The 10,468-nt window shown below is 35.8% G+C and overlaps 1 long non-coding RNA gene and 1 other non-coding gene across 2 annotated transcripts; both read right to left on the minus strand.

The window, feature by feature from the left end:
- Positions 1–11: 11 nt before the first annotated feature.
- Positions 12–10,033, minus strand: LOC111394725. Its single transcript, XR_002702700.1, has 3 exons — positions 9,759–10,033; positions 2,250–2,349; positions 12–2,154 (listed from the first exon to the last, which is right to left on the minus strand). It is a non-coding gene; the product is annotated as an uncharacterized LOC111394725 (long non-coding RNA).
- Positions 10,034–10,087: 54 nt separating this feature from the next.
- TRNAI-UAU lies at positions 10,088–10,161 on the minus strand. The gene has a single exon. It is a non-coding gene; the product is annotated as a tRNA-Ile (tRNA).
- Positions 10,162–10,468: the final 307 nt, after the last annotated feature.

Genomic DNA, 10,468 nt, shown 5'->3' on the forward strand with positions numbered 1-10,468 from the left:
AGTCGAAGCAGTCTTTCTTGAAATGTCCTAACTTTCCACAGTGATAATATTTCTTACCACTTTTATCTTTAGATTTAGATTGCATTTTAGATTTTCCTCTCCCCTTCTTGTTATAGAAGTTAAATCCTTTCTTTTCAGGTCTTCCCCTAACAAATAGACTCTCTTCCCGGGAATGAGTTCTGTTGTTTCTTTTTAATTCAAGTTCTCTTGATTTTAAAGCATCGGAAACAATAGCTTAAGCGAGAGTGTCCCTACCATATTTTATGGCATTTTTCATTTCTCTGTAAGATTCGGGTAAAGAGTTTAGCAATATGACAGCTAAATCCTCATCGTCAAATTTTTTATCATTATGAGCTAGACTCTTAATAATTATGCTAAAGTCACTCAAATTTCCCTCGACATCCTTCCCCGGGTCCATCTTAAAACTAAATAAATTTTCCAACAGGTATATTTTATTAGGTAAAGTTTTAGTTAAGAACAAGGCATCTAAAGCAATCCACAAAGTTCTAGCAGTTTTAGCACTATCAACTTGTCTCACAATGTTGTCAGATAGATTCAAAATTATAGAACTGTAAGCAATTTCATTCATGTCTTCAATTTCAGTTGGTTTAGCTTTTAACTCATCAGAAAATGTAGCGGAATCATCGAGAGCTTTAGCAATTCTCTGTTGGACCAAAATGGCCCTCATTTTTTGTTTCCATATCGAGTAATCCCCCTTTTCATCGAATTGCGATAATTCGACCCTCGAACCCATTACAGATTCTGTAAAAGAGTGGCCTGTACTCATGGACAAAACATAAAAGGTTTTGAAAAATTCTTTTCGAGATGATCAATATAAAAATATGAATGCCGAGTTTAAAAACAATTTTAGAAATGAAGCATAACAATCACATAATCCGTTCATGAAACACAGGTATATAATGCAAGTAAATATGCTTCCGGGTTACAAATTAATCACAAGAATTCAATCAACGGAATTCACAAATAGGCAACCAAGTAATAATCATGCATAAACCGGTAAGGATACCAAACCTAACCTAACGGAGAGTTCTGGAATAATCTTACCAAACTACTGTTAAAAAACAGTATATATACCACCAAGTTTCTGAACCAAATTGCTGTAGACGTCAAGTCAGGGGCAAAATCGTCCAACTTTTTCTATAGAACCTGAAACAGAAAACAAACGACATCAGTGCGTTCAGGACATCGAAATAAGTAAACTGCCTGAAAAAAGCTTGCCGGAAAGTCCAGCCACGCGCCGTCGCCAGAGTCACGCGCCGCCGGTCGTCGGTCCGGTCAAGCGCCCCACCACAGGGAGCGCCTTGGTCTGCTGGTTATGGGTCCAAGGTCAGTTTCGCCAAAAGGTCAGTCGTTTGGCCGAAATTTGGATTTTCAGATTCGGCCAAAAATGGGAATCGCGATTTCCTAGAAGTTTTTGATCGATTTTTGGACAGATTTCACTTCTCCTAGCTCTGATACTAGTTTGTTGGGATCCTTGGAGTTCAATCAAACAATAATCATCAAATAATAAAGGGTTTCAAGGCAAAAACAATGCAAATAAGGTGGAAAGGTACAACCCGAGCTCGGCCGAATCTGTCTAGCAGTTTGTCTTCTTTCTCTTATGGCTGATTTAGGCTCAGGAACAGCTCCATGTAATGCTACTCACCTTCCAAAGAGAGAGAGAGAGAAACCGACAAAGAACCCACCAACCTTCAACCAAAAATCGAGAGCCAAAAGAAAGGGAGAGGGAGTCGACTTAAGAAGAGAAGAAAAACCCATCTTTCTGTCAAAAAACGTAGGGAGCCTTATTGTGTCAACCATCAAGTCAAAACATCTCCCCCAAGACAAGGCAACACAAATATATCAAATAGATTAAATCCCGGCCATCGATCCCATCCAATGGTCCATAATAAATCTGAACAAAATGGAGTTAAGAGAACCATATTCTCACAACAATGATGTTCATTTTGGCCAAGTTGTAGTTTTACTTGTCTTTTGCTTGCTGTTGATTTTCTTTGGCATGGATGGACTCAGTTCAACCCGTTTTCCCCATGGACGAACAGCTATCCATCGCTCCTTCCAGCTCCACCCACAGTTGTCATTGCTAAGGTCATAATAAGCTTGACCGAGTTACTGGTTCGAATTCGCCCTCCACTGCAAAAAACACAATAACTTGCCGAGTCATTGTCAATTGAAAGTGTGATTTCATGGAAGTCACAATTGATAATTGTAATGACTTGATGACGCACCTAATGAGAAAAGGCGTATGCCATGGCTCGCTCCCTTCTGGCTGCTGCTGCTGTATCCTGTTGAAAATTTCTTCCATGGTTTCAGAGCCACCACTCCATTCTACCAGTTCAAGAAATCACGATTTAATGTCCTTTGCAGTCAGAAAATAAAGCTCCATGACAAATTAGGCAGTAAAATTTTGAATAAATAATTGTCTCTTGATTGCTAGTTGAGAAGTAGAAAACATATTCCAATATCTCTTGAATTTAATCAAAAAAAAAATTCTCCAAAATCAAATTCTCCATTAGAATGGAGCAATTTATTGAGAGAAAGTAAATACCTCATATGGTCGGAGCAGGTGTTGACGGCAGCTCATTCCTATTTTTCTTTACAGTATTTCCGTTCTTTGGCAATATACGTTTTTTTTTCCTTCTGAAACTTGGGTTGATTTACTTATCCAGCTTGTTTAAATTTATCACTTTGAAATAGTACAGAATATTAATGGCTAACTCAGCCATATCAGTGATGAATATCACATATTTATCATAATTTGTGGTTAAACTTCTCAAGATACAAACAAATATATGTAAATATTGTTAGCCATATATAATTTGCATATAATATTTAGTTTAATATTTAGTTTTCTTCTTTTATAGGTTTCCTTTTTATTTACTTCTCTTGTAATACATAAACTCATGCATTTTTCATTCGAAACCTAATTTCTCTAGGTGGCTCAATTGATTTCTTCTTGTTCCTCCTCTTTGATTCTCTATATGTTTGATTCTTTATATTAGATTATATGTTAACATGGTATCAGAGCCTAAACATATGTGTTGAAGTTGATTTTTTTTGTTCTATCCATTCTCAAACAACTTGTGTCATAAAAAACAATAGGAAACTCTAATTTTCTTTTGAGCAGCCACTGAAAATATACAATATCTTTCAAACAAAACCTCCATTCGATGATTGGTGACCATATATAGATTCACAACGACGAGACGAACTTACCTGGTGGGGCGTGAACGGAAATTGCAGACGCTCTGGCGGTGGGCGGTGCAGGCAAGCACATGTGCTATTTTCGACAACGTGTCAACAAGACAGTTTCTTTCTTGGTGAGTTTCTAACAATATGGTAGTATTATTTTGGTCATATGCGCATTGTACGGTATATTCCGACGGTAGTTCGTGTTGGTACGTTGGTTGTCGTTGAGTTTCTTGGAATTTGCTGATTTCTGTCTATTAGTAGTTGTTTATTTGTTGATTTCATAATGGCAATTGGAAGGGATGATTCACTTCAATCCATTAGTATAAGATTAAATGGTAAAAATTACTCATATTGAAGTACTATAATAAGGAATCTTCTTTATAAAAAAAACGATTGTGAGGTTATGTTAGTGGAACTATCGTGAAACTTGAGAACACTGCTGAGAATTATGTGACAGAGTCAGATAATTGTGAGTCAAACAATGCGAAAATCCTCATTTGGATTCATAATTCTGTTGAACAATCCATTGGCACACAGTCGATGAAGTTTGAAATGGCGAAAGAAGTTTGGGATCACTTTTCAGAAGTTATACACTAAGTTTAATTTTGCAAAAGTATATCAATTAGATTTTGATATACGGGCTTTACAATAGAAGGATATGAGTATTCTCGAATTTTGCTCTACTATGAATTCAATTTGGGATGAGTTCGCTATTATAGAATCAGTGGGACTTAAAGCATGTGAGGAATATATCACTTCTAGAAAGGAGTAGAGATTAGTTCATTTTTTTATGACACTTCGCAGTGATTTTGAGGAATTTAGAGGCTCTATCGTGCACCACACTCCATTTCCCTCAATTGATTCGATGGTTAGTGAACTTGTAGTTGAAGAAACACATTGGAAATCTCTTGTAGGAAAAGTATCTCTTCTTCCATCTAACACCTCAGTGCTGGCTGTACCTTTTTGATCATCCACACATAATCAGAACAAATGTTATGTGCGAATTGCTGGCGATGAGTGTAACTTTCGCAAATAAAAGGGACATTGGAAGTCTCAATGTCTCAAGCAATTGAAGTAGCAGCAGCCACAACCACGACAGCGATCCTATCATTCCAATGCTAACGTAGCTGCTACCATGCCATCTAGTGACTTGTCTATACTTGGAGCACTACCTTTCTCTAGTCCCATGTTGACTAATTTAGCAGAGCAGTTTCAAAAGTTCTTAGCCACATGTTATGTTAACCTCTACTCAAATAGGTTTATCATCTCAGACTCACTCAAGTATTTCTTCCTCATGGATATTTGACTCCCGTGCTTCAAAACACATGTCGTCTAACTTAAAAAAATTTAATGACTTGCATCCTTCTAACTTGTCTATGTCTGCTATGACTGCTGATGGCACACCACTGCCTTTAGCAAGTGTTGGTTCTGTTAACACATAATTTATCGCTTTAAGACGTCTATTGTGTTCCAACTCTTACTTTGAATCTTATTTATATTGGCCAATTGTGTGATTCTGGATATTTAGTTCAATTTTCTTCTAATACTTGTCATGTGTAGGATCCTCAATCTTAGATGCTGATTGTGATATGCTATAGACAATGAGGGTTATATGTTCTGGACAATCTGAGACTATCATACGTTGCAGTCTCTGGTGTTGACTTATCATCTTTTTCTTTAAATTCATCGTCTTCTGGTTTTTATTTGTGGCATTCTCACCTAGGACATGTTTCCACTAATCGTTTGAAACTTTTAGTTTGTAAAGTTTAATTGGGAAATTTACAAGCTCATGACATTTCTGATTGTAGTTGTTGCAAATTAGCTAAATTTTCTGTTTTACCTTTTCCTCGAAGTGTGTCTCATTCTGTTGCACCATTTGATCTTATTCACTCTGATGTATAGGGACTTGCTCCTATTACTACAAAAGGAGAGTCTAGATATTATGTGTCTTTTATTGATGATTATAGTCGCTATTGTCAAGCTTATCTCATGAAATGAAGTTCTGATTTTCTTTCTATTTATCATTCTTCTGGAGCACTTATTAACACGCAACACTCTACTATAATTAAGTACTTTAGATGTGATTTTGGTGGAGAGAATACTTCAGCTAATTTCTCTGAATTACTTGCTCTTGATGACACAATTCATCAAACCTCGTGTACTAATATCCCACAATAAAATGGTGTTGTGGAACGAAAGTATAGGCACATTGTAGAAACTGTTCGTTCCCTTCTTGTGTTTGCCAAAGTTCCCAGTACATTTTTGAGAGAAGCAGCTCTTACTGCTATTTATTTTATTATAAGATTCATTCTTCTCACAATTCAAGTTTATCACCCTTTGAAACATTGTATGGGTATCCTCTTGATTACTCTTCATTAAGAGTTTTTTGCTATACTTGCTTTGTTCGTCCTCCTGAAGTTGAACGTAATAAGTTGACATCTCACTCTGCTATCTGTATTTTCTTAGGTTATGGGCAGGGACAAAAGGGTTATCACTGTTTTGATCCCATTAATAAGAAATTATATGTTTTTCGTCATGTCATGTTTCTTGAGCACATTCCATTTTTTTGTATTCCTAATAATACCCATGACTTGACTAAAATTGACCTCATTCATATTGATCCATTCTCTAATGATATTGATAGACCACCTTCCCATACCCCACGTATTGTTGATTTTTTATGTCCTAAAGGTACACATGCGCCAGCTCATGATAGCCCTCCTTATTCTATAGCTTCCCAAGCACCGCCTGAAATTGTTGATCTAGCTCCCGCTCCTCCTATTTCTCGACATCCTCAACGTATTCATAAGTCAACTTAGTTACCTGATTTTACTTATTCTTCTTATTCTAAGTCATTTTGTTGATTTCTAACCTCTATTCACAAGCTATCTGAATCATCTTCCTATAAAGAAGCTATTCTGGATCCTCTTTGGCAACAGGCTATGACGATGAACTTTCTGCTCTAATAAAACAGACACTTGAGACTTGGTTGCATTGCCTGGATTTATAAGATTAAAACCAAATCTAATGGTTCAGTTGAGCATTACAAGGCTAGATTGGTTGCTAAGGGTTTTAATCAGCAATATGGTTTGGACTATGAGGGGACTTTTGCTCCTGTTGTCAAGATGACCACTGTTTGTACACTAATTGTAGTTACATACTTACATCTGTTTGTCAGTGGAGTCTCTTTCAGTTGGATGTTGAAGGTAAATCTTCACGAGGAGCTTTATATGGTTCCTTCTCCTGGACTTTCTCGCTCTCCTGGATATGTTTGTAAACTTAAGAAGTCACTTTATGATCTCAAACAATCACCTCGTGCCCAGTTTGAGAAATTTTCTACTATTGTTATCTCTCTTGGTTTTGCATCCAGTCATCATAATTCTACCCTATTCTTTAGATGTACTTCAACTAGTCATATTCTACTTTTATTGTATGTTAATGATATGATTATTACTAGTGATGATGTAGATGGGATTGCCGATTTGAAATTAGAATAAGCTCATCGTTTTGAAATGAAAGTCTTAGGTGTTCTATATTATTTTTTGGGTATCGAAGTTGCTTCTTCTTCTAAAGGTTATCTTCTCTCTCAGTTTAAGTATACTATAGATGTTATTAAGCGTGCTCGTCTTACTGATACTAAAATTGCGGATACTCCTCTTGAGTCCAATGCTCAATATTTCTCTTCTAACTGTGTACCTTTGACTGATCCCACTTTAAATAGCACCATTGTTGGATGTCTGATTTATTTTACCATCACACATCTCGATATTGCTTATGTTGTTCACATTGTTAGTCAGATTGTTTCAGCTCCTACTATAGTTCATTGGGTAGTTGTTCGTATTTTGAGCTATGTTCTTGGTATTTGCTTTCGGAGTCTTCCATTTCCATCAATTTTCTCTTTAGTGCTCCGTGCCTACTCTAATGCTGGTTAGGCCAGTAACTTCACCGATCGCAAGTCTACTACTAATTTTTGCATATTTTTGGGTAATTCCCTTATTTCTTGGAAGAGTAAGAAACAGACTGATGTTTCTCGTTCCTCTACTGAGGCAGAGTATCGTGCTACGGCATCTACTACTACTAAAATTGTGTGATTGCATTGATTACTTACAGACATGGGTATTTCTTTATCCTCTCCATCCTCCATGTATTATGATAATAAAAATGTTATTCAGATCTCTCACAACTTCATGTTCCATGAGCTCACGAAGCATATTGAGATAAACTGTCATCTTATTCGCCATCATCTGCAGACTGGCACCATATTCTCTACCATTTGTTTCTTCATCGTTACAGCTTGTTGACTTCTTCACGAAATCTCATCTAATTCATCGCTATCGCTTCTTACTTGACAAACTCTCGACTCTTCTTGCTGTAGCATCGTGAGTTTGAGGAGGGATATTAGCAATATATAATTTCCATATAATATTATTGCATAATATTTAGTTTCCTTTTTATTTACTTCTCTTTTAATATATAAACTCATGTATTTTTTCAGTAGAAACCTAATTTCTTTTGGTGGCTCAATTGTTTTCTTCTTCTTCTTCTTCCTCCTCTTTGTTTCTCTATATGTTTGATTCTTTATGTTAGATTATATGTTATCAAATATAAATTTTTAATCTCCACCCTACAAGTCCATATGCTAGACGCAAATACCAGAAAATATTTTACAAGATCATGAGTCAAACATGATAATGCTACTCCCACAATGAAACGCAAATCATGGATATATGTGCTATATGAATTACATTACATAATGTGGAAATCGAAAATACATCTACTTCATGGAGCTTAGCATCAAGTTTAAACTGATTCTCAAGTTTCTTTTGCTTTATTCGACCTTCAGTAACCATGGAAATCCAGCGAGATCTAATCCCTGCTTGAATTTTGCTCCAAAAATGTCTATGACTCAAAGCAGATGAAGTTAGGTTCTTAATAGCAAGGCTGTCTACGACACCTTGAATTCTACCTATTCCTTTTGAATGAGGCAGGGGTTTTCTTGCCAACAATCACCACAAATGAGTGAGGCTAAGGCATGATAAAGAATATATAAATTTTCTAGTTGAGATCAAGGCATGCTAAATTAAGCACTTGGTCTATAGAGCAGAATGATTTTTCCACTTGCAGTCATTTGATTTTTTGGCTGAGTGCTGCACCAAGTGTGTAAGACCATTAGGAGACGGAATATATTAATCGAACTCTGTAGACTATATACGTAGAGTGCAGAGAGAGGAGAATTTTGAAAAGGAAAAATTAAAATAAGCTCATTGCACCAGAAGAACGAACTCGACGAGGATAACTCATTCACCCTTCTATGATCCCATAGCGAGGTCTGTCAAAGAATATTTGAGTTTTCTGCCGAGGCCAAGCTCACTTCTATGAGAAAACATATAGCAACCGTACCAAGAAAAAGTGCCCTTAACATCTAAGAGGTTGAAATAAGTATCATGAAGGATCCTGTGATGACTATAATATTCTAAAAGGATCCATCTATCTTATAATCAAGAATGAAGGTGAATAATCACATAAAATTGTGAAGATGTCTGCTAGTCATCGAACATAAAGCTTGGTAATAAGTTAGTGTTACTCAGTTATATAAGACGGCATGAAATCATTCATTCAAAAGGAAACTTAACTCCACTTGCTTTGTTCTAGCTGCCTTTGCTTGCTTGAGGCAAATCTTTTTCTTAAACCAATCATCCCAACCCATTTCTACTTCTCTGGAAGCTGAACAACAGTACAGAGCTTAGCATAAGCCTAGCACATTATCATAGAGTTCATTTTTTTCCTGAAGTTCGCAAGAATAACATGAAATCATGGTTCTAAAGTATAAACACAGAGAAAATTCATGGCGATGGACAAGTGATCAAGAGCCTGCCTGGACAGCTCCATTTCTGCTGTCTGCCGATCTCATTTTGAGTTTGGTCTTCCCTTCAAACTTATCGTGCCTTTGGTCTTCCATTTTCAACTTATTCCTGAATTTCAATCAATTCATTTCTGAAACAAAAACTCACAAATCCAATAGGTAAGTTCGCTTCAGCAATCTTCTTTTCAGAGCCCTTCTCAATGCCCATAAGGTATGCAATGTCAAACAAAGGGTCATATGCAAGATAAGCCCATTTAAAGGTAACCTTTCCTTTGCAACTCAATTTTGCTAACTTTTGATTAATTGGATGCTAATAAGGCTATGATTAGTAACAATATGCACTGAATTAAGAAACAAACTCTTTAATCACAAGATTGCCAACCCTTAATTCCGAATTTCAGACCAATATTTTAAAACCAATACTGCCTGCCTCCTGACAGGCCATGGCTTAAAGCTTAAAGGGGCAAAACATTCTAAGACTAACATAATACTCCCTTAACTAGAGCAAGACAAATTACTGTAAAAAGGTTGCATATAATTTCTTTAATACCAATTTCAGCAAAACATGAAAAACACGTTAAAAACAATTGAACAAAGAAAATATCAACAAATCCCATTATGACAAAGAGATAAAATTTCCATTTTTACAATAAAAGAGTATGGGAATACACTAAGCACATACCTGTGAATGGCCAAGAAAGATGCTAGTTCAGGCAATGGTGCGTGTAAATGGAAAAATGTGGTGGGATTGTATAATGACCTACGACCAAGAATGTTTGATATTTGCTGTAAAAGTTTCAAATTGGAACCGACAATCCAACTAAACAGAACAGAAGGTGGGGTGTTAAATTTGAATTTCTGAAAGCTCTACAAATCAAAACCTTAACTACTGGCTTATGAAATGAACTTTTATACACTCTTTGAATTAAAGAAAGAGAAAAATCTGTTTTGACAAAAGTTTACTCAATCATGATCGGGACAGAAAAAGGATAGAAAATATAATTTTCATTTTGGTCCCGGCGGGGCTCGAACCCGCGACCTTCGGCTCATAAGACCAACGCTCTAACCAACTGAGCTACGGGACCTTTTGATTGTCAAATGATTTCCTCTTAATAAATAGAAAAATCACATTAGATAAATTTCTATCGCTAAATTTAATTTTATTTATGTATCTGTCTATTTGAATAACATTTTGATTAATCAGATTTTAAGCATTTGTGTGAAATTTAATTGACTAACATGTTATTTTATTACCGTTTGAAATATATTTTTTTATTATATTTAAATAATTTAATTGTTCAATAAAATAGTACAATTAATAATCAAACTTTGTTACAAATGAGTAGCGGCAAATAATATTAGTATAAAGATATTAATGGAAATTAAGGCATA

Source organism: Olea europaea, chromosome 5, assembly GCF_002742605.1.
Source record: "Olea europaea var. sylvestris chromosome 5, O_europaea_v1, whole genome shotgun sequence".
Classification (NCBI taxonomy): Eukaryota; Viridiplantae; Streptophyta; class Magnoliopsida; order Lamiales; family Oleaceae; genus Olea; species Olea europaea.